Below are 25,141 nucleotides of genomic sequence, written 5' to 3'. Positions count from 1 at the left end.
GGCTTCGCTTTTTTGTCTTTGCTTTTACTTGATATAAACAAGAGAATAAATGTAGATTTATTTATCCCCCAGTTGCAAGTCAAGATGCCACAGCTCCCACAGCCTTTTACTGGTCCCCAGCTAGCCATCTGATGGACAGGACGACGACAGACGCCATCCCAAGTATTTCTCATATTGAAATTCAATTTGTTGCATAAAACATTACTCGACATGGTTTAGGTTTGCGTTTATAATAAATGGCCAAAGCGCATTTGTCAGGACCACGACAGCATAGAAAGCATAGAAAGAGAAAGAGAGTTGGCAATAAATAAAATGCACGCACATGGATATCAAATGGGAAAAAAATACTTTGCATTTTCAAATAAATGCAAAATCTCTATAAATTTGAATATTAACATAGATGGTATACCAATAATATCAATAAATATATTCATTTCGTTTTCCATTTAACTTTATTTTTATTATTTATTCAGTTATTTGTTAAACTCACAAATAAGTCGTCAATAAATTCACACACACCTAAAAAATTCATTATCGGGTTTCGTTTCGTTTACACAAAGTGAAGAAAAAACAACAACTGAAATGTTGATCAACTAACAGACACCCTTTATGGGCATACTAAGAATTATATAATAAAATATATTATATTTCATTACAGAATTTAAAAAAAAAATACAACTGGAATGTTCTGAAATATTTATAGAATGAATACTAGGAATATAAGAAGAAAATATATTATATTTCATGATAGAAACTGAAAAGGTTTTTGAATTAACAGACACTCTTTATAAGTAGAAAGAAAGAATGTTGAGAAAACTTTGAAATAAGAATACACAGTATTATAGAATACAAATATTATATTTAATAATTTTTGTGAAAAGGCCGCCCACTATCACAATTAAACAAGAACAGCTATGAGTATGAGTTTTTTTTTATCCGTTCTACGTCGATAAAAGAAAAGAATTGAGAGACAGAGAGTCAAAAGAGAAGAGCAAAACACTTTTAGTGTTACCAAATAGCGTTTGGTCAATTATCTTTTGGTTCTAGAAAAATGGAATTGGCATTTTTCAATAATTATAGTAAAAGTATTATTTAACATTTATATTCCCCCTTATTACACTTTCTTTTTACAGGGTACCTTTGACATTGATACAAATTATGAGTCAATTGAAAATGAAATAATAAAAAAAGTTGTGCAAAACTTTTCACGTGTAAAAAATTCTTTGAAATTTTCATTAAATATTCATTCACTTGAGTGAATGTTGGGAGTCAATTATATTAAGTGAATGTTGCTTTGTATGTTCGAACAACACTTTAAAAGTTCATAACATTGTAATAGTTTTGTCAAAGACCAAAACTTTAAAAATCATAACGGGTCTGGAAAATATGAAAGAATAATATAATTAACTAAATTATAAAGTTAATTGGTAACACGAGGCTCAATTAGATGCGCCATGCGATACATTTTTGAGTTCTCGATTTGCGTTTTAATGAGTATTTGGCAAATGAAATATGGATACGCAAGCAGGCAGCAAGCAAAACTCAGAGACACAGAGAGAGATAAATGAAGTTGTCGCGCATTACAAACGTTGTGACAACATTTCGCAATGTAAAATGAAATTTATTAAACATTCAGATCTATTTACAACTCAGAGAGACTCTGACAAGTCAACAACAAACAACGAACAGCACTCAAGCCCTCGACTTCCGAGGGCTGGGTGATTGGACCATTCCGGTCTGTCCGGCTGTAATGACAACAACCACGCCTCGACATTAAAATGATTGCCGACCTCAGCAGCAACAAACAGCAGTGAAATAAGAGACAGCAAGAGCAAGAGCAAAAGCAGTTGTCGTCGCATTGGGAAATGCCATTAAACAAATGAACTAAAAGCCATAAGCATAATAATAATGCAGACTATGATCTGATCATATATTCAATATTTACTTCAATATGTATAAGTGATGCTATTATTATTATTATTGTGACCGACTTCAGGGCCAATGTGACAAGTTCAATCAGATGGCCTTGTGGGTGGTGGCAGGCAAACAGCGCCCCTTATGGAGATTGCATTCATAAACGTAATGCATAGGCTGAGGTTGGGGGCACAATGTGGGCTGTTAATACTACTAAGTATACAATGAGAACAGCAACAACCACAGCAACAACAATTGCTACTACAAATATAATGCACAATTAAAAAGAAGTCACGTAGTTGCCTGCAGTTACAAGAAAACGACAAAACAGCAGGCGATAAATCCGTTGGCGAGACACAAGTGCAAAAAATATATTGTAAACATTTAAACTTGCATTACAACAAAAGATACCCTGTAAGTGGAAAGCTCGAATATTTAAATGAAACGAATGTGCAAGAGACAAAATTGCAGAATAATTCTAAATGCCAATGCAAGTGTCTTTATATTTGAATAGTAGATATAGAAAATTTAGAGGTTAAAACATATTTTAAAGCAAACAGAAAAAAGAATACATAATTAAAATACATAAATAGAGATTGAGACGTATTTAAAATTAAAAATAAAACAGACTACATAAATAAAAAAAGACTACAGCAAAAAACGAAGAATAATTTCATCTTTTCTGGTTAAAAAAATTCATTTAATGAAGAGATCATAAGAAAAAATATACATATAATAAAAATGATATCACAATATTTATATAGGCATTTCTTTCAGCACTTCCTTTAATTAATTTCTTTAAGCGTGAGCATAAAATAATTCTCTTTTTTGTATTATTCTTTAAGTAAAAACACTTTTAAGTTACCTTTACTTTCTTATAATTACAGGGTATAAGGCTGTTTAATCTATTAATTGCTTCTGGTGCCTAAACAACTTACGTTAAGCAAGTTTTCTGCTTTCTATTGACAAAAAAAAATTCGTAAATTTCACTGAATAAGTTGAGTTCAACTTTAAGTTTAAGTAAGGAAATTTTATATTGCTTCACCTTACTTTTGTTAGTTTTGCCTTACTTTACAGGGTATAGCTACATCGGGATCTGATTTTCTGGTTCGTTTTTTAGTCAGTCTGGCGCCTTTGTTTATAAATGAATGGACTCACAGCTGGACGCGGACTAGAACAAAGTTAAAGCTCAGGAATGCATACGCCGTTGTCCCGTTCTCCACAGGAACGTGACCGAAATAGGGGAAGCTGACAACGGAATTAGGGAGGAGCAGTAACAGCAGTGCGGATAGGGGAGTGAGCGGGAGTCTGGCGCTCGTCAGCTGGTTGGGCGTGCCGCTTGTGACGCACAATTTGACGCATTTTTGTTGCCGCCGCCGACGTCGACGCTGCTGCGTCAATGAACGTGTGAAGTTATAAAACCGACAAAAACAAGATGTGTCGCGAGTCAAAAGGAGTCGAATGTTGGGGAGGCGGGTGTCGAGTGGAGCCCAAGTCGAGTCGAGTCGAGGACGTGACCCAGGCCGGAAATGCTGCGTGCCCTCGGCGCATAACACTTGTGATGGTTCGACGCTTCAATGGGTTGGTGGTTTTGATATGGGTGGCTGTGGTGGTTGCTCTCGGGTGGCTCTGCTATGCTGTGGTTGGGTTTGTCAACCTCAACAACATGACGGGATGAGCTCATTACTTTAATGGGTTTTTCCGCGGATTGCGACAACGACAACAACGACTTCTGACTGCCTGGCAGCAGCAACAGCAGCAGCCTGCGGGCCTCCTCCTTCTGTTCTTGTTGCCTTTCAACTTAATGCTAATGAAATATTTGTACATTATGCATTTTATTTGCGTTAAATCCATGCCATGGCAAGCAGCAAGCAGCGAGCGAGCATGCGCTTGGGGTCAATGGAAGTCAGTCAAAAGGATTACAAGCACATTCACACTCACACAAACAATCAACGGCAAGCGGCAGAGTAATTAGCTTGCAAAATCAACAACAATCAAAACAACCTGCAAAATGGCAAACAATTTTCATAAAAACGAGAAAAATTAACCCAGAAATCTAATTAGCGAAAAAAAAGAGCACAAATACACAACTCGGCCTCGGGGCAAGCGAAGAGAGTTGCGTGTCCAGGACGAGGGCTGCAAAACAGCACGGCAAAAAAAAAAAAAAAAACACGCACACAGGCAAACATCAAAACACAAACACCGGAGACGAGTTGAGTCGAGTCGGGGGCGTTGATGACGAAATCGAGACGATGATGGAAAATAAAGGAAAAAAGCAGCGACAGACGAACGTCATCTGTCGCATGTTTTCGTTGGGGAGGTAACCTGAGCACCGTGTGGAATGGCTCTAGGGAAGTGCTGACCATGACGCCCGGGAGCCTGGACTGGACCACAGGCAGGAGGACATCACAGGACACAGGACACGACACGGCAGCAGGCACCAAGTGTGCTGGGCAACGAAACCCGGCAATTCTCGACTCGAGTGTAATAGTTGCAGCAATTGTTGGCACCACAAACAACCGTTGTAATTTTCGTCGTTGGGGGCACGTGAGGCAAGTTAATTGCATGTTAAACAGCCAGCGCGTGTGCTGCAACAACAACAACAGCAGCTAGAGAAAAATTGTTGAATTATTAAAACAATATTTGTGTGTGTGCGATTAGATGGCAACAGGAAGAGCGGGCCGTTAAAGCAATGCCACGCCCACTAAGAAAATTACAATGACGCTTTGTATGTGTGTGTCTGTGTGTTGGTAATGGCAACTTGGCGCCAAGAGGACGACGACGCGACAGGACATTGAAGAGTGTGAAGTAAGGTGGCAATATTTACATTTACACGCTTTATTTAACGTCCTGTTCCTTGTGCTGTCTACTAAAGAGCCGCCTGTGGCCAGTTAAACATGCCAAGACTCCGCCTGACGACATCGCTTTGTTGGCCATGACGACAACAATGGCAACAACAATGTGCCAACGTTATCGTTTATGGCCAGCAAGCAGTTCTTCCTCGATACGAAAAGGACGCCCCAATTTCAATGTCACACGCAACGAAGAAGCAAAAGGAAAAATCGACTAAGTAAGCTACAGTTGAGTGTGCTCGACTGTGAGATACCCGCTACTGGCTTTAAATAAAAGAAAAATATACCAAACTAATATACCATAAAATACTGAAAATATACCAAAAGTTATATTCGATATATTGATTGAGCATTACATTAAAAATATACCATAGAGTGAGATACCCGCTACTGGCTTCAAAAAAACTAATATACAACAAAATACTGAAAATTTACTAGAGTTTATATTTGGTATATTGGTATGGTATACATTCAAAATATACCATAGAGTGAGATACCCGCTACCCATTTCGAATAAAAGTAAAATAGTACTGTATTAATCTTAAAATATACCTAATTAATGTACCGCAAAAATACTAAAAATATACCGAAGGGCGTATTTGTTATATTTATATAGTAATATATTCAAAATATACCATAGAGTGCAAAAATATACCAAGCGCTATATTTGGTATATTGATATACATTCAAGATATACCACCAAATGCCAAATATACCAGATTTTCAGCCGAAGCAACTAAGAGCCATAGTAACCAGGCATTATTTTCCATACAAACTAATTTCTATAATAACTTCTTCCTTATGCATGGAGACAAAAAGCTATGATACCCTTCTACCCCAAGGGTAGCGAGTATTAAAAACGACGACGTCGCGACTTTCGTTTCAATTCGGCACATAAATATAAATATTTATGCAAATTTAGCTTGAAATAATAATAAATATTGTAAGCCGAATTAACTGTAGCTACATTAACTACTCAATTTAGTTGTAGTCGCCCACATTCTGTTAATTTACTTAGTGACTTCATTTAGCTAAGAACTAATTAAAGATTTAACATTGACAACCTGAACTTCAATCATCATAATTTTGTCAATTTAAAGCTGCTTTTGTGCTCAATGCACATTAATATTTAACACTAATATGCTTGAACTTTTGTTTTATTTTACATTCTAATTAAAGATTTAGATATTACAAATCAAGTTGAGCTACTAAATCACATTATGTTGGTTTGCTTTATGCATATTGATTGCCTAAAGATCGAACATTAATATTAATGAAACTACACTACTAATACTAATAAGTTTGAACGATTAAAATTTATTGAGTGTGGTTTCATAATCAATACAAAATTTAATTGAAAATATTAATGAATGCTTTTTGGGGGGAACGGATTAAGTAGAGCAGCCGCAGCAGCAGCAGCTGCCTTAGGTACTCAATATTCTGTGGATTTCCTCATACACTAAGTGAGGTCAAAGCCAAAGTCAACGACTATTTAAAGATGTAAACTATATTTAAACACAACAAGGGAAACGCGCTGTGGGTCTCTCTCAGCTGGCAGTAGAGTGCAGCAATTAGTCAAAGCTTCGGTTTTATGGTCGAGGCTCGACACCTTGCATCATTTGCCAGCCCATTTGTCTTGTTGCCCCCGCCAAGTGGGTCAAGCGTTGCATATGCACGTAAATGCAGTTCACTTCTTCACTCTTCTCTCCCTCTCTTCCACCTTTTACACCGAAAGAGGGGAGGGAATTTGTTATCGTCGAGCGGCGGCAATTATGGCTAGCAGCTTTATCAAAACCCGCTCGAACGGAGAAAAGAGTAGAGAGAGTGAAAACCAAACACAAAACAAAATACTTTTGGAAATGCTACAGCGCGTCATCATTAGCTGACCTCAAAACCTGAAAACCCGACATGAAATGAATGTTCGAAAAATTGTAGAAAATTGATAGGGATTTGAGTGAGGCAACGACAACAACAACAGCAACAACTGTGGAAGGGAACTGTTATCAAACGAACACACGCACAACACGCACACGTTTGCTGGGGAATTGTAAACGGCATCGCTCGGATTTAGTTGGTTGAAGTTGACTGCAGCAGTGTTCTTGCTGCTTATCGTTCGTTAAATCAACACCAAGCAATTCGTATTATTGGAAAAATTTCCACATCGTCTGCAGTCACCGCTCTCGGCATGTGGTCACCATGTGAGTGAGTACGAGGCGAGGCGAGACGAGGAGTAGGAAGTAGGAAGAGGAACAGAGAGGCTTCTGGCTGCATTTGCATGCATAGTGGCAAAACATGACATGCTCCACATTCGTGTGACATTTGCTGGGGCAGCAAGCAAAAGTGTTACATGCAACACTCTCCAACTAGAAGGAGGCAGGCTGACTGCCCTCAAAATAGCTTGGCAGTTTTTTTGTGGAGCAACCAACTGAAGAGACTGTTGCCAAATGTCAGCAACAATTCGAATTGGGATTAATTGAATGGGTGCTGCTGCTGCGCTGCTTGGCAGCAATTTGCAACGGCTCATAAATTGAATTTGCTGCAAAAATGCAATTAAAAGAGCGCATGAAAATTACTCAAATTTATAGACAAACCGAACCGTGGCAAGGAGAGACAACGAATTCCGTTGCGACTCATCCGTTCTGATTGAAATGCCTCACAGAGGCAAGAGGGGAAAAAACGAGTACAACCAAAACAACTGAAAGCAACCGAAACCGAAACATTCCGAGCGGAAATTTCACCAACATCCGACTTGAGTATTTAATTTCCTCACGCCGCATTGCAGCTCTGGTAACTGGTAACTGGCTTTGGCTTTGGAGACTCGGGAGTTTTTCGGTCTCTGACTGATGTCATTCCAGTGTTGTATATACCACGCATTACGTGTGGGTAGACGACTCCACTTGGTGCCTCCAAAGAGCATATACACAACATAACATAACATAACATATACGTGACGTCGCATATGCTAACGAGTCTGGGGTCTGGGGCAAGGTAGGGCGACAGGTAGCCGAGACCAGACGGCAGACAGCAGACAGCAGTAGACGGCAGCAGACATTGCAGAAGGAGAGATTGGAGTCGTCCCATAACATAAATAGAAACAGCCACAAAGCTTGACAACGCGCGACACAAGTTTCACAATCCTCCACCCGCATGAAGGATATACCTGCATATAGAATACATACACACTCACATATACAGGTGCAAAAAGTAAAGGCAAACAACAACAACAACCCTCACGACGCGTATGCGACAAAAATTATGAATGAAGCCAAAGATAAGCGACAGCAAAAAATACCATAATGCAATTTTAAAGCTAACCGAAGCAACAAATGCTCTAAATAAATCTATAAAGAGAATAACTCATATGAACAAGCAACAACTTGTCAAGACATGCACACAAATCTTTATGCTTTTAGACATAAATAATATTATTGTAAAAATTTAATGGCTCATAAAATATTTAAAACTGTCAGTAGAACGATTTAATGTTTTTTAATAGCCTTTAAAGAAGTAAACTTCAAGGTACGTGTTTAATAAACCTAATAAAGCTTAAAGTTTTTACAATAGAAACCTCAAGGAATATTAAATACTAAAAAAATACTAAAAGTCAAACGATTTGTTGTCTCTTAGTATATTTTAAAAGTCCAAAAGTTAAAGTCATCGTGTCTAATAAACCGAATAAGGACGTTGATGTAATTAAGTTATCAACTTTTTACGAAAATCGCCTCAAAGAATATTTAATACTAAAAAATAGTAATAGTATTAATTACACTCATTACGGAGTCAAATGCATAATATACCAGTTGAACTTTTTTTTGTTTCTTAGTATAATTTAAAAGGCCCAAAAGTTTAAAACTTCGTCTATAAAAAACTGAGTAAGGAAGTTGATCTAATAAAGTTATGAACTTTTACGATGGTCATCTCAAAGAATATTAAATACCAAAAAATACTACAAGTATTTATTGCAATATTACTTAGTACAATTTAAAAGACCAAAACGAATAAGGAAGTTGATCTATTGAACTTATAATTAGCCCTGAAGAAATCGTCCATTGATACCATATAACCATAACAAAAAATACTAAATACAAAATACTAAAAATAACTAATAGTATTTAATACTGTATTAAAATGTAAAAGGAATGATATCACTTAAATCAGATTACTTTTGTACACAACAGAATAGGTACTTATAAAATCACCAAGAAGTAAAAGTTATAGAAGTATTCTACTCTATGAATTACCTCTCCCAACAAACTCTTCAATAATAATCAAGAGTGTCTCTACTCTATGAATTGCACCTCCTAACAAGTTGTTGCAAATTCAAAATATTTGCAATATTTTGTCAAGAATTTTGTGCACTTTGTAAAGTTCATCTCATAGCTGGAATGCTCTTCTCTCCTGGTTACCAAAGGAATATCGCATGCAAAGCGGGAACAAGTTCATATGGGCCGGATTGCGGGTGTGTTGCGTCATTTTCTTGCTTGACAACTTCAACAGCAGCGACAGCGACAGAAACAGCAACAACGACAACAACAACGACAGCGACAACAGGCAAAAACTGTAGTCGGTTCTGTTTGAAAAGATTAAAAATTGTATTGTGTGTGCGTGTGCTTTCTGTGGACTGTGTTTGTGCCGGCTTCTGTACTACTTAGGGACAGGATGCAGTCTAGGGGCATGAAACTTTTTAGCACTTTTATTGCTGCTGTAGCTGTCGTTTGTAGCTCTCTGTTGCTGCTGCTGTAGCTGAAGCTGTTGCGCCGCACTCAGACAACAAATTGTCAGGTTGTTGACGAGCAGCACAACATCACACCAGATGCCAGAAACATAAACAACAATTTCACAAAAAAAAAAGAAAGAAGAAAACTGAAACACATTTTCTTCTTAGAACAAAGTTCTGCTGGCTAATAAACTAGTATGCGAGAGTTGACTGAATAGTTGGCTGCTGCTATTGCTGTTTGCTTCAAACGTCGTCTAAGGCTAAAAAGAGGCACTTGAACAGCATTAAACTCTACTCATTTAGTTTTGTGATTACCCCATTGCGTGTCGCCTCAAGTGGCACAAACTCAAAGTGCGCTTATCAACGCCCAAAGCATCAGGCAGATAGGCACACAAGGGGCAAACAACACCCGGTTAGCTGGATGGGGGCAGGTTTCAACAAATATTTTATAGAGCATGCATGATGGCCGGAGCTCTCTCTCCCTCTCTCGCTCGCTCTCAGTGCTGGGACTTGACATAGTTTGTTTGTCCCCCAACTCTCCTGCTGCTGCCTGCTGCATGTTGCAAGTTGCAACGCACGCTGGTGCGCAGGTAAAGTTGATTTATGCAACAGCTTGCTAGGCGACACTCGCAAGCGGCATAATATTATAAACTTGAAGCTTTTACACCTATTAAAATGTGCACAAATGACTACGAGTGTGTGTGTGTGTGCTCCCTCCTCTCTGTGTGTGTGCTTGCCACTTAAAAAACTAGCAGCGCAAAATTGGATTTAATCCTCGCTCGGCAAGCAGTGTTGCCTTGGTTGCAATTTTCATTAAACTTGCAGCGCGCTGCTGCAGCTGCTGCAACCAGCCGCGTGGCAAACTTGCAACTTGCACTTATGTGCCGTTATTTTATGCATGAAACCAAATAACGGCAAACCAGCCAGCCAGTCAGCTAGTCAGGCAACCACTTCCCTGCCCGTCCGGAGTACGCCATTTTGGGGCTTCCGTCCAACCATGGCAAAACTCGACGGGGGAGCAGCAGATCGGGAGTGTTCATAACTTCATTAGGGTCGCCAGGCGAGCAACAAATTGAGCCAAAGTTTTGCACCGCGTTCACCGTTCGGTATCTCTATATTGCCTTAACCTCTGCCGCGTTACGCCCACTAAATCACCACCCCAGCAGCCAGCCTGCTGAAATGTGTTTGCTCGAAAAGAGAAATATTAAAAAATATAATCCGCATAATTCAACGTGCACGGGCAACGACGAGCGCTTAACCTTATCACCTTACTTGTCCCCGAACCTGCCTCACCAAAAGACCTCTCTCAAGACCTCCACACATCCATGTAATTAGTCATGAAAACTGAGAAGCAACTGCGATAGCTTGCAACCTGAGACGGAGACGAAGACGGTGAGCTAGGCGACATTGAGGGGCTGCACTACATACTACAACAAGAGAACTTGTCGCGTGCTTCTCTAATTCTAATGCCAGGGCTTGAACCCTGCGATAGGGAACGAACAACGACAACAACAACGACAACGGCGCTGATTTGTCAGTGATTCGCCTCAACTTGTTTGGCACGTTTTCGTGTAGGAAGTGAAGTTGTGGCCCAGAGGAGGAGGGAAGGAAACGAATGACTCTCAGAGACTTTCTATAATAAAACACAGCGAAAAATAACTCGAAACGAAATTAACAAATTCATTGCGTGCCGAGAGAGAAACACAATAATTCAATTAATGACCAATATCCATCAACGCTGAACTGAAAATAATAAATACAAATGCAACAGCAACCAATATAATTGGCCCGCAGACATTTTAAAAATAAAACACACAAAGTTATTAAAAGTATGTTGTTTATATTTACAGAAAATACAGCGCATATTTTATGTACAAACTATTTGGGATATTAAAGAATTTCAAAAAAATGAGAACATTCAAGTATTTTTTACTGCAGAGAAATCGTGAAATGTTGCTCCGATTTAATCAAAGCAACTTTAAACGCTGCTGAACTAGAACAAAAAGAATGCAAAGAATATCAGATAAGCGGAATTTGAACTCTTAATGGATCTTCTATGCTTATAACGACAGTTTCGAAAATCGTTTGAATCAATTTTAGATAAAGCTGTTTGATCAAATCAAAAATCCAGTATCATTAAATCAAATGGATGTGACTTGACTTGTAAAATGTTGTATAAAGAATTCGGAATATTGAACACGATTTATACAGCACATTATAGGAAACATTGTTCATGTTATATGCATTAGCCTAAAAGATAAGCAATCGCAATCGTTTTGAAGGTGTTGGCTAAAAGTTATTAGCGACTCCTGCCAAACAATTTGTCCGAAAGAGTCATTAAATGCTGTCTGTTACCATGGCCGTTAAAACTCATGAAATATATGCTAGAAAACGCATATCCAATGCCGTTCACTCGACGAGTTTTAGTGGCTTAAACACCACACAACAACAACAACAAAATTTAGTATTAACAAAAAAGTAGGCCTAACTCAACTAAAAGTCAACTTGGAATGGTTTATGAGCTAAGACTGGCTGCTGCTGTTGAAGTTGAAGTTGCTGTTGCTTGGGGCAGAGAGACCGTCGACTCTTTTTTCATCTTTTTTTTTGCTAACCAACCCGTCGGGGCAAGTGCCGAAAACTTGTTTTTGGACTCCACTTGAAGAACTGGAGCATACGGTTCGAGTGTGTGGCACTGTTGCGACTCCGTCCAGCTGTAGCTCAATTCGCTTTACATTTTTTGTGAGCCAAAAGAAAAGGAAAATACTCATTCGCCGGGGCAGCAAACATTTTTCACGTTTAGCATGTGGCAGTGGCAGTGGCAGGTAAAAACAAGTAAGAAATCTACAGTCGAGTGTACTCGACTGTGAGATACCCGCTACCCATTTGAATAAAAGCAATATATTTTGCGGTATCATTCTCAAAATATACCAAATATGCTGCAAAAATACTAAAAATATATCAAATGGTATATGTGGTATATCGTGCCGCATTCAAAATATACCATAAACGGCACAATATACCAGATTGTAAGCCAAAGCAACTAAGACCCCTAGTAAGTAGGCGTTTTTGCCCATACAAAAGTATTTCTTTAATAACTTCCACAATTTTTATCTTATCGCACCTACTATAGTTATATTCGTAACTCAAGCTTTAAAATTATGCTTGCTGTTCGATTTTTTTAATTTTCGGGGGCGGAAGGGGGTGTGGCAAAAATTTGAAACAAACTTTATATGCGTGCAAACATAACAAATGCTGTCGAAAAATTATAAATTATAGCTCTATCGCTTATAGTCTCTGAGATCTAGGTGTTTATACGGACAGACGGACATGGCTAGATCGTCTCGGCTGTTGACGCTGATGAAGAATATATATACTTTATAGGGTCGGAGATGCCTTCTTCTACCTGTTACATACATTTCCTGTCGGCACAAAGTTATAATACCCTTATACCTTATGGGTAGCGGGTATAAACACATACACAAAAAAAGAAAAGAGGAAAATAAAAGAGCAATGGACCGATGAGAAGAGTCCACACAGAGCAATTCGCACAGCATCCGCGAGTTCCAAATAAAACAAGTTCAAATACAACGCGCGATGTGATCCAAGAGTCGACGACGACAAGCTAAACAAATTAACATTGCGACTAGATTTGAATACATAACCTAACGAGTACTAGACTAGATATGCATACAAACAGAACAGAGCAAAACACGACAAATAAATCCAAGTAGAAGGCGTCATTCCCAGGCACATATACATATCCGCTTCTCATCAGTCTTCTTATCAGTTATCTGTCCTCAGTGGCTGTCGCAGTCAACGCTTCCACACACACACACACACACTGAGGGACAAACAAAGAACCGAAATAATACTAATGAAAAAAATAAAACGCAGCTCTGACTGCGACACGGCGCAAATATTGATTTTTATTCTCTATGATTGTGTGTGTGTGTGCGTGTGTGTTTTATTTTATGTATTTATATATTTATAAGGCGGCAGCAACTTCATTTGCTCTCTCACCAAAAACCAACCATCCATCCATCGCTCTGCTCTGCTCTTTCTCTCGCTCTCTGTATATCTATGCTTCTTGCCACAGGCGGAGCTGCGAATGCGTGGAAATAACAAAAAACGCAAGCAAAACAAACAAAACTACAGCAACAGCAGCAGCAGCAGCAACAATAACAACCAGAAACCTCGTCCAAGCTTTAAATATTTCAAACACGTTGAAACAATTGCAAGCAAAACGATAAGCGACAAACGTGAAGCGAGAAGTGAAGTGAAGTGGAGAGAAGAGAAGAAGCTACTGTGACGGCAGACGACACAACGACAACAACGCGTTAAAATCTAGCAAATTTTAGCGTGCTTTATTTTATGTTATGTATGTATTAAAAACAAGCAAAGAGTACCCAACTAAAATTAAGTCGAAGTTTAAATACTCTGCTGCTATCGGGACTTAGTTGTTTTGCTTGACAATCTGGTATATATTGTTGTATTCTATGGTATATATTTTGTATGTCATAGTATGTCATTATTCCAAATATACCGATACAAATATACCTAATACTATATTTGGTATATTGATATACTAGTATTTTGTTAATTTGCCGAAAAGTACTATAAATATACTGTATACTATGTATGTTTGTAGTATATTTCGACGAATTAAAATAATATTAGGTTCCCAATATACCAAATATAGTATTCGGTATATTTTTAATGTTTTTTTTACATACTAACATAGTATATTTGTAGAATAATACTGCACTATTAAGCTTTTACGGATAATAAGTAGCGGATATTTCTCGACTGCAGTTTTCTTATTTGTTTTGTAAGACAAAATACATTAACTTGTATATATTTCTACTAATCTTAATAAAATGTTCATATTTTTGTGTGTGATGAAATTCTTTTTTTTTATAAATATAATATGTAGCTTCAATAGATACTTTTTGGATAATATATTTCTTTGCTTAATAAGTGGAAATACCAAATAAAAATATATATATTTATTTGTTATTTGCTAATGCGGTTTTAGAAAATACTCCCTTTAGATACACCATTTATATCAATTGTATTATTCTTCAGCTCTTTATCGATTGCCTTAATCCTTGAATATTTCCCATCACGTTCCAAGCCTGTTCAAACAACAGTGCGACCCTTTGACACTCTGCAGAGCAAACTAAAGCTAAGAATAACAAAACACGCACGAGGCCAAGTCAGGCCAGACCAAGCCAGGCAATAGCAACGGTAGCGCAAGTGAAACGACTAAAACGGAGGAGGTCAGAAGCGTTCGAGGGGGGTTTTTTTGGATTCAAGCGACAGGCAAGCAATCACATTTACTGCCCCTCAACAGACGAACGACTCCGACGGACGCATCGCTGACTGCCTGACTGACTGTCGAGAGGGTTTCCTTTATCAGTAGCAGCAGCAAGCAGCAGCTCAGCGCCTCCTTGTACAATTCTGACTCACCCACTGATTCGTAAGTCTTAAGCAATTTGGCCTGCTGAAATGCTCACGTGACCTGCTTACCGAGTCAAAGGCGAAAAAGGAAGTGCGCTCAGGATGCGCATCACTGACAGACCCTGCAGCACATTTCGTATTTATAGCGAGGGGCGCGAACACAACGCGAACGACCCTAGCAAAAGGCGTTAGCAGATGTATCACTTTCGGTTTTCAGCAGCAGCGAAGCAGCTGATGAGCAACAGCGCTACTTCACTCTCTTCTTGCCTCTCTTTCTCTTCGCCTTTCTCACTCACACTCACACTCTCTATTTGTTTTGTGTATGCATATACACCCCCTAATAAAATGTTGGTCAATTTTTCGAGCATGTGTTTATTTTAGATCCAAGTAATGTTGATAATAAAACATCATATAGGGGCGTTTGACAGCGTTTGAGTTAGACACAATATGTCTATAAATGGAAACAAATTTTAGTGGAGTGTTCTTCCACTATATAAATAACTACTCTAATCCGAAGTTATCTATCTATTTGTACATGTTTCTTTTCTCTACAATACTTAGCAGGGTGGCTACAGAAGCAAAACCAATTTGGGAAGTTCTTAATTAAACTGCCCCAATTCATATATATCATTTTTATTGTCTGTTGGAAATATACTTGAAATATATAAAACTGGTTACTCTTCCAAGAAGAGCTTCTTTATTCTAATTTTAGCAGCTCGATTCTAATTCTCAAGAAACTTCATTTTTAATCTACTTATGCTTCAAATATTTGTTTAGCTATTGTTAAACCTCTCACCATTTTGAGTAATCTTTGAAGAACCTCTTAACACTTGTAAATTTCAATTAGTTAGCACATAGCATTGTTTTTATTTATAATTGAAAGGGTTATTGACTCTCGCTGTCAGCCTTTTATGTGTAGCACAACTGTTTACAATGTTGCAGCAGCAGCTACAACAAGAAAACAAATCACAGATGAAATGGTCTCAAGTGCCACAGATAGATGTAAATACATATATGTATGCACATATATAGTAGACCCAAGTCTGGAGTGCAGCGTATAAACAAGCGGCAAATATTTGCCGAGCTATTCAAAGCCGTGAATCGATCCTGGCCAACAGACAGTAGCAGTAGACCCAATCCAATTCAAACAGCAACATCAACAAGAGCGGCAACAACAACAACAACGTGCAACAGCTAGGCTAAACATGCAATTTATTGTGGCAACCACAAAACAGCTACAAAATGCAATATGGGAACATGGGAACTTTTAGTTATTTTTCCACTTTTTACTGTTGGCTGCGCTGTTGTGCTGTTGTTATGCAAATGTGGGAAAAATATTTGAACATTGGCTACGCACTGCCAAATGGGTAATAGAAATATGTAAATTGCAATTTTGTAAATATTTCTACAACTCCGAATCCAATTGAAATTGTTGCGCTGCGCTGCGAAACGGAACGCAATGGAACGAAAAACGAAGCGATATGAAATGAAACGGAAGTGAGTTAAGTTGGCAGCTTCAAACTGCAGCGCACTCAGCGAATTTGCGCATTGTGTTTGCTTAGCAAATATTAAAACTAATTTGTATGTATGCACATTGGCACACATACAGACAGTAAAACACCTACACACACAGACAGAGTGAGACACACTCAGGTGTCTGGTTAATTGCATTGAGATGTATGTAGCTGAACAGCACACAGAGGTAGCTTCATTTCTATCCCATGGCACAAGGCAATCGCTGACACAATTGATATTGATTTCGATCTAAATCTGTGTCAAATTGATTACTGCTGCAGAGCTACGTCACGTTGAGCATTGTAAAAAGAAACTGCTGAGCAACAAATAAACACGAGTTGAAATGGTCTACTTCAAGTTTTCGTCAACTCGCAGATACTCTACTTTGAAGTGTTCTAACTATTTGGGTACTCAAGTAAATGTTATGAAATTTTCAGAATATGTTTACACTGAAAAAAACTAAACTTTATGTATATCAGTTTAATCATACCATATTAACTTTTGGTTTTTTTTAAGTTAAGAAATATTGCATATTTACTTCAAGTTTTCATCAACATGCAGATACTCTTACTTTAAAGTGCTCTAACTTTTGAGTTGCTCAAGTAAATGTTATGAAATTTTCAGAACATGTTCATAATGAATAAAATAAACTTTGTGCATATCAGTTTAAACAAACGATAATCGAGTTTAGTTTTTATTAAGTTAAAAAATACTGCACATTCAAGTTTTCGTCAACATGCAGATACTCTTACTTTGAAGTGCTGTAACTTTTGAGTTACTAAAGTAAATATAATGAAATTTTCGGAATATGATCATAATGAATTAAGTAAACTTTGTGCATATCAGTTTAAACATTCGTTATTATAGTTTTGTTGTAATCAAGTTAAGAAATATTATAAATAATGAATACTCTATGACTATATGACTGTCATTCTTTTCATTCTATTTATAATTGTTGTGAATGATATTTCTATTTCTATTTTGATTATCATTTTGTTATTTAGAAATCAAACATTTCTATTAAGATTTCGTTGATTGACAAACTTGCTTCAATTTTAGCAAGTTAATTACAATCATTTGATTACCCCAGTTCTTAGGGCATGCACAATACAACAGAAATAATCAGTAAAGTGCATTGAGCTGCCACATGCCGCATGGTGCGGGTTGGGTCGAGCGCCTGGGGAGTAACTGCAACTTCGAGTGTGCCACTAGACACAAATCCAACAACTGCAATGCACTCGAGACTCAGCACAACCCAATGACAAATAGACGCAGTAACTGAGCATTGAGAATTGAGACTCAACTCGCGTCTGAGAAAGCTGCAGCTGCATCTGCAGTTGAAACTGTAACTGAGATTTCGCTCTCGGCGCAATCACAGCGTGACATTTTGTTGGACAGTCAGTCAATCGGCCGGGGCTATAACAATAACTTGCCAGGCGCTGCAACAAATTGCAAGCTGACATCCTTCTGCCACATTCACATTCACATCCACTTCCCTGTTTCTGTCTAACACCCACTTCCCACGCCCACCCGCTCTGCACTTTTGCTTGTTCTGAGCTCAGCAGAAGGAGCAAGTTTTTGGTGCTAGTTTTGAAGTGAAGCATCGCATGAAATATGCTTGAAAATTTGTAGTTGTTCCCCAAGCGCAATCGTATAATTCATGACCCTACAACCCTCCATGGCAAAGAAAATAAAACTGTTTTCAGAGATGAGCAAAAAGTCAAAATAAAATGCGCCAAAGTTGAAGAGAACTAAAATAAAATATATTTTAGGGAAAATGAAAATCTGTATTAAATAATTTTCATTTTAAAGTATTGTTTTCCTTTGCTGTATTAGTTAGTTTTGTTATCCCGAATCCCAGTAACTTTTTCTATTTAAACATTTGCACTAATCTTTCTTATTTTCGCTTCAAAGTACTTTTATAAGTTTAAAATGATTCCAATGCATAGATTATTATCTCTATCAAATATTCACATGTCACTCAAAAGTCACAGTTACTTTTCGACTTCACGCTCCCTTCTTCCGGCATCTCTAATGTCATTCACACAAGTTCTTTCCATATTTCAGCCCCTTTAAAATATGTCCTTCTGTATTCTATTAGACAGTTTTGTAAGTTTGCTATCTCTGCTAAATTTTCACACGGTGATTCACAAGTCACAGTTACTTTTCAACTGTGTAGCTAGCGTTTTTATTTCATTATTTTTTTCTTTTGCCATCTCCACGTCGCATTCTTGAAAAGTTTGGGACAGGAAGCGCCAGCAAAAGTAGCTGAAAATTGAAATGAAAGCAAAAATTGTGGTGTACGTCTGCATGAAGACAACCACTCAAATCAGTTAAATGTTGTTTTTTTTTTGCTTTTGATCGTTCTCAAAACAGGAAAAAAAGCCAAGGGGAAGCACACACATTTTTGTCAACTGTCTCGCACAGTTGATGTTTAACTTTTTAATTTCATTTGTGTGTGATGGAAGTTAAAGGGGTTGTTTAAGCACAACTTTTTTTCAAGTTTCACTCATAAGCGAGATTCGCATCGATAAGAGTAAAAGAATCTTTAGCTCAACCGCAAATCTGCTTTGTTATGCAGTAATTCCCAGCACGAGCATCTAGTGCTCTCCCTAATGCTAGTTTCAGCCCTGTTCCAGTTACCATGTTTATGTTTATCTGACAGTTTTCCTCCTCCTTGCAAATTCACACCTTACTTCGTTGTCCTGTCGTCTCCACTGGGGTTCAATGTACTCAAAATTTTATATCAATATTAGGTTGTGAGGTAGAGAGAGAACGATACTGACTGCATTTGAAATCGATTTGCTATTTTTGCTGTACTTTTTTGGCCGTCAATTGCCATCCAGTTACATCCCACTCTCTCACTCTCTCTGTCTCCTTATCTCTGCCTACTTTTTGGCCTCGACAACAGCAGCGCAACAGTGAAATTCCAACTGAAATCTCATACGATTTATTGTGGCTCCGATTTCGGGATGCATTTATCCATGGGATTAGCAACAAACAAAACAAAAAAAAACTTTTTTGCCGCACATTAAAACACAAACTTCAACTGGATTTATGATGGCATTTTCGCATTTACTGTTATTGTTGTTGTGGCTGTGGCTGTGGGTTTTCCATTCTTTTTTTGTTGTTGTTTAATGATAGTTCGATGCCGCACAAGTTGTGCCGAAAGTTCAGTTTATTAGTTTTTGCCACGCTTTTACTTTTATTTTTCTGTATTTTCGACATCGCTGCCAAGTGAAATGCGAGAGCTTTTCGCATAATAAACTTTTATCGTCTTGATCCTTGTAATTAAAAACTTTTCATTAAGTCGCCCCCAACATTTCCATTTTATTGTCAACTTAAGTCTTTGGCACTTGCTAGCGAATTGTGCCATGGCAAAAAAAAAGAAAATAAAAGTGGGTCATCTCACATGTTGTTGTTGTATGCAAGTCTAAAAAGACGCTCAAGACTAATCCAAGTTTCTTTTAACGCTGACAAAATGATGTTCAAGTTGTAATTGCCTTGGGGGGCAATTGCTTTAGGATTAGCCAGAATCAGTTGCCAGACTTGCGGAGAATATGGCTTAAAAGTAGATAGTTAGTTAAAGCATAGTTTCAGCTACTGTAATGCAAATGGACAAAAAACTTTTATTTCCACAGCTGCGTCTCTAATTGGAGTAGACGCAAAAGTTTGCCATAAAAGCTGCTTTATGAAAATCAATAAAATCGAAAACTAGCCAGTAGCAACCACCACACATAAAGCACACACACACACACACGCATCCAATTTTTTGGGGAGGGGAAGAAGGGAACTCGTGGAGTTTCTCTACAGCTCTCGAGCCGGAAATGTGTGTGCGCGCTCATGGATTGTGCCTCGGCCTCAGCGTCGGCATCGGCCAGGAGTTTTGTGCGAGACCTGGGCAGGAATGTCAGGAAGGTTTTCGTGGGAAGTGCGGGGGGGAAATGACTATGGAAAAGAATGAATGGCCAAACCGGAACACGTTGCCAGAGCCTTTTGCGTGTGGGGAAACAACCACCGCGGCGTAAAGTTGTCGGCGGTTTATGGAATGAAACAATGTTTTGGTTTACATACATTTCTTGTTGTGTTCGTTTTTTTTCTCTCTGTGTACAGACGGATGTGCACTGAAGTGGCGACGCCTCAAAGGGGCGGCGCTGTGGAATCAACACACACAACTAGCGCAGCAAACAATGCAAAAATGTTTGGAGCAGAGTTTGCAGCAAAGCTCGATGATTTTCCACGTGTGCGTTGCGTTGCGAGTGTTTTATGGCCATACGACCTGTCCTAATCCCATAAATCTAATTGACCAGCCCCGCTTGCTTTTGGGTTAGCCGGTCATCCCATTCCCGCTAGCACCTCCCACCTCTCTCTCTGTCTTTTCTCACGCCTCATCTACGCTCGGTTCGTTTCATTCACTCGTTCGTTCTGCCCGGCAGCTGACCATTAAATGCGACAGTAACTTTTTCTCAACATAAATTAGAACTTTGGCTCAGTCAGCAGCCAACAGCCAGCAACCAGCTAACGGTGAATTGTACCTTCACCGAAATGAAAACAATCGAGCAGCAGTGCAACATGCCAATGTTTGTTGTCCTGCAGCAGCAGCAACAACCACGACAGGCGTTTTGCTGCACTTTATGTGAAGGGAAGGCAAGGAAAAAACTTTAAATTGCCATAAAAACTTTTGAACTCTCTAGTTACTAGCTGCGACCGAAATGGGGCGTGGCAGAGCGTTGGGTCAACTGCAACGGCGTCCATTATACGGATTGATGACGCTTTTGTGCTAAAACGCCCGAAGCGCCATCTGAAGTGTGTCAATGGATGAGGCAATGACAATAGACACGCCGGCAAAATAGGTGGCAACACTTTTTGCCAAACAACTGCGATGATTAAATGACTGCCGAGTATACGAATTTACAAAAACGTCGTTGATGTTGTCGAGTATGCTTGAAAAGAAATGGTGACAACAGAGCAAAAACTTAATGTAATGAGATTCTTGAATCTTGCAATTTTTAAAGATGCTTGATTCAATTTAAGATATCAGCTCTTATTTTGGTTGAAGTATAAACTCTTAAATTTCAACATACTGATATTTTGAATTTTTAAATACACTTCCAAATAATTTAAAACCTAATTACCAGATCTATTGTAAGAGCATTGAACTTTTTAGCATTTCGATATTTGCATCTGGGAGTTAGTTTCATTTTTAACCAGTTGCATACTTTAAAAGATGGATTTGAGAAAATATTTATTTTCAGGAACTTCAATATTTCTAAATAATTTAAAACTAAATTATCTGAACTATTGTAAGACCTTTTGTTTAATATTTTACCCATTTCAATAATTTAAAAGATGGATTTCAGAAATGATTTATTTTCAGGAACTTCAATTCATCGTTTCCACTTTTATTCGTGCTCTCTAATTGGTCATTCAATACCTATCGGCAAATTTAACTCACGCGCCCATCTCTTTGTAAATTGTCTCTTAGCATTCTCGTCTTTCCTTCCACTTGTCGCCTCTTCGTCTTTGCCACGCACTTTCAATTTTCTTATCAATAAAAGACGCTGCTGCTGACGTCGTGTCGTCGACTTTGCTGCTCCATTGTGCGTAAGTGTGTATGTGTGTGTGTCTGTGTGTTGTAAGTGGGCGACACTAAAAGCTGCACACAAAGGCAACGCAGGCCGCAGTTTCAACAATTGAATTTTCTACTTTTGCTGCTTCGGCTACTTTTTCACTATTTAGCAGTTGTTATTGCTGTTTGTTGTCCTCTCTTCTCTTCTCTTCTCTTCTCCACCTCCCCCACAACATTTGCAGTAATTTTGCCATTTGCCTTTGTGAGTTGTCGAATCGTAAGCGCTTTGTACGCGCAAAATGAAAATAATACAACTACTACAACGAACTACAACAACAAAAAGAGATCTCAACAAGTTTGCCGTTAGTCGAGTTAAGCAGATTTACCGTTGCCCATTTCGCAATGATTTGTGTGAAAGAGAGAGAGAGCGCGCAATAGATGCTGCCCAAAAGGCATAATTGCCAAGTGCTGCACTCGAATGAACTTCATGCCGCACTTCGCTTTGAACTCAGGGCTCTCCATTCAAAAAAGGGTTTGCTGGCAAGAGAGGGGAACAGACAAACATAGATACCGAGTATTGGCCACATAAAGTGCAGTCCAATAAAAAAAAGCAAAGAGAAGAGCAAAGAAGAGTAGCTCAAAAGTAAACATTCAACTGTCAACCCATCAAAAAGCTTCAGCAGCAAAACTTGAATAGTTGTTGTTGCAGAACATGTTAATGAAAATAATCATGATGCTGAACATGCTGAGTTGCAAAGTAGGCAAAGAAGCGAGAAGAGAGAGAGAGATCAAGATAAAGCTACAAAAATAGCATAAAATGAATTGTGGCTTGAACTTCAAACGATGCTGCTGCTGCACTGGGATAATAAACAGGCCACCAAAAAGGTAAATAAATAAATGCGGCAAACGAACGCCAACCAAAATAGAACAACAAATTGAGCATAAAGCATAAATAACAACAGCAGCCAAAGAGCGCCACACAGAGCGAGAGCAAAAGAGAGCGCGAGGTTGCGAGAGAGCGACTGCAGCAGCAACACAGCCGCAGCAGCTGCACATTCTTCGTCTCCTTCTGTCGTTTGGTATTCCATGCGCAGACGTCGACAGCTGGTTGCCTGACTGGTTTTTGGTTTGGTCCTCAGCTAAATTACAGACAATTACAAGCAGCCACAACAACAACAACAGCAACAATGCTCTTTGACTTTTTACAACAGCAACAGCAGCAGAGGAGCAATAAAAATGGATTTGCTTTTATCAGGCAGCGCAAATAGAAAATGCAGCGGGAGAGAAATACTCTCTTTCTCCTTCTCTCTCGCTACTTTACTTTTGTATTATAGTTGCCAGATTTGTTTTGTATTTATATGTGTTTAGTTTATTTGGCTGTTGTTGCGTTCATTGGCTTTTTGATATGATGATCGGGCTGCAGTCTTGTGCTACTTTTCGACCGATGCGTTGGCCACACTTACGCACACTCGCACACACACACACACACACACACTGGGTAAGAAAGACGTAGGAAGGTGTGAAAAGGAGCAAACAAGTTTTTCAGGGCAGCCACAGGCTGAACGACAATTAAAGCTGAAAATAGCAACTAAAAAGCGTGGCAAACTTTTAAACTCACCTTTTTTAATTAGACGAAGAATAATCAAGTTGTTGTTGTTTTTATTTTCGCTCTTTAACAGAATTATGCTGGCTATAAAACGCAGTCGCGTTGCTGTTGTTTAAAAATGAATACAGAACAACATTGGAGTAAATAAAATTTCGAGATTTACATTTTTCTTTTTCTTATTTTTGTTAGTTCCGCGATTGCCGAAATTGCGCTAATTGGAAATGGAGTTGAATGAGAACAAAAGAGAGAGAAAGACACAGAAACTATAATTAAACACGTACGCGAGGGGCAAGCAAAAAAGAAAAATAACAGCGGAAAATATCCTGCGGGCGCATTGAAAAAGGAAATATAGTGGAGAAAAGGAAAAAAAGTAACAGAAAAAGCTTCAATGCGAGGAGAGGCGTTGGTCGCGGGGGCGGAAGCAAGCAGCATAGACGTCTGCGGCAGTCGGTAAAATTCCAAAGAGAGAAAGGGAGAGAGCGAGAGAGACACAGCGAATAAGGAAGAGGAAGAACTAAAGTTAGCGGCGACAAAAGGCAACCGACGACGCTGCGCAGGATATTCGAGGCGGTTATCTTTTATTTTTATTTATTTTAATTAATTCTCATCATCAACAACATGCACTGAAAAGCGGGCGCGTTCATTTCATTTATTTTATTTTTTGTTACTTCTTCGCTTTGACACTATATTTCAGTTTTCCCACTTCTTTTTCGTTGGCATGTTCATGCATGTGTGTATGTTGGTCGTTTCAGTGTGTGAGTGTTGCTCTGTTTGTGTTTCCACTGCAACTCCGTTTGCTGCTGCTGTTTTACTTGCTGTTTGCTTTGCTTGGAAACTGAAACTTCTTTCTCTTTTACACTCACACACACGTCGCACACTCACACATACGCATGCAATAGAACACCACACACAAAAACACAATTAAAACTTACGCGTTAACTTCGCGCAGACTGGCCAGTTATTAATTATGTTTAATGTAATTTACACAACCGACAACAATTGCATTCATTTGTCTCCACTTTAGATTTGTTGTTAATTCTTATTTTTCACCGACAAGACAACGGAAAACACCGACCGACAAAGCCTCGCACTGAAAACGCGTCCAACTCAATCAACGGTCTTTTTTCGACTGAATCGGTTTTCTCTCCCTCTCTCGCGACAATCAACAACAACAGCATTGAAGAGAGATCGCAAGTGTGACCCCACCGTGGCCACTTTAATGCGAATAATATCAACACGATAGAAAATCAAACCGCCATTGATAATACTTTAAATATTAATACATATTTATTTTTTCCCTATTTGAATCAACACCTGTGAAACTAATTATTTTAAATATACTAAATAGCTATTTCCCAATTTGCCGCATTGTAACGAATTTTAACTGTGTGGTAACATTAGTCACAATGTGGCAACGACGTGTATATAATTTTGTCATGTGGCAACGTTTAGCTCCGGAAACAACTGTTATGCAGCCCTGCGAAAAATACCACCCGTTGTGACGTGCA

General features: G+C 38.6%; 1 protein-coding gene across 3 annotated transcripts in view; it reads right to left on the bottom strand.

The window, feature by feature from the left end:
* LOC117568604 (tyrosine-protein kinase Src64B) overlaps positions 1 to 24,774 on the bottom strand; it is a 32,189-nt gene extending 7,415 nt beyond the window's left edge. The window contains exons 1-2 of one of the 3 annotated variants that reach the window (XM_034249363.2): positions 24,566 to 24,774; positions 23,646 to 23,738 (exon numbers count right to left, since the gene is read on the bottom strand). The gene's annotated coding sequence lies outside the window, so the exon portion shown is untranslated. The remainder of the gene's footprint in view (positions 1 to 23,645; positions 23,739 to 24,565) is intronic. The other 2 variants (XM_034249361.2, XM_034249362.2) reach the window with 2 other exon arrangements.
* Between the last annotated feature and the right edge of the window lie 367 nt (positions 24,775 to 25,141).

Source organism: Drosophila albomicans, chromosome 3, assembly GCF_009650485.2.
Source record: "Drosophila albomicans strain 15112-1751.03 chromosome 3, ASM965048v2, whole genome shotgun sequence".
Classification (NCBI taxonomy): domain Eukaryota; kingdom Metazoa; phylum Arthropoda; class Insecta; order Diptera; family Drosophilidae; genus Drosophila; species Drosophila albomicans.
This window is presented reverse-complemented; position numbering and strand designations above follow the sequence as displayed.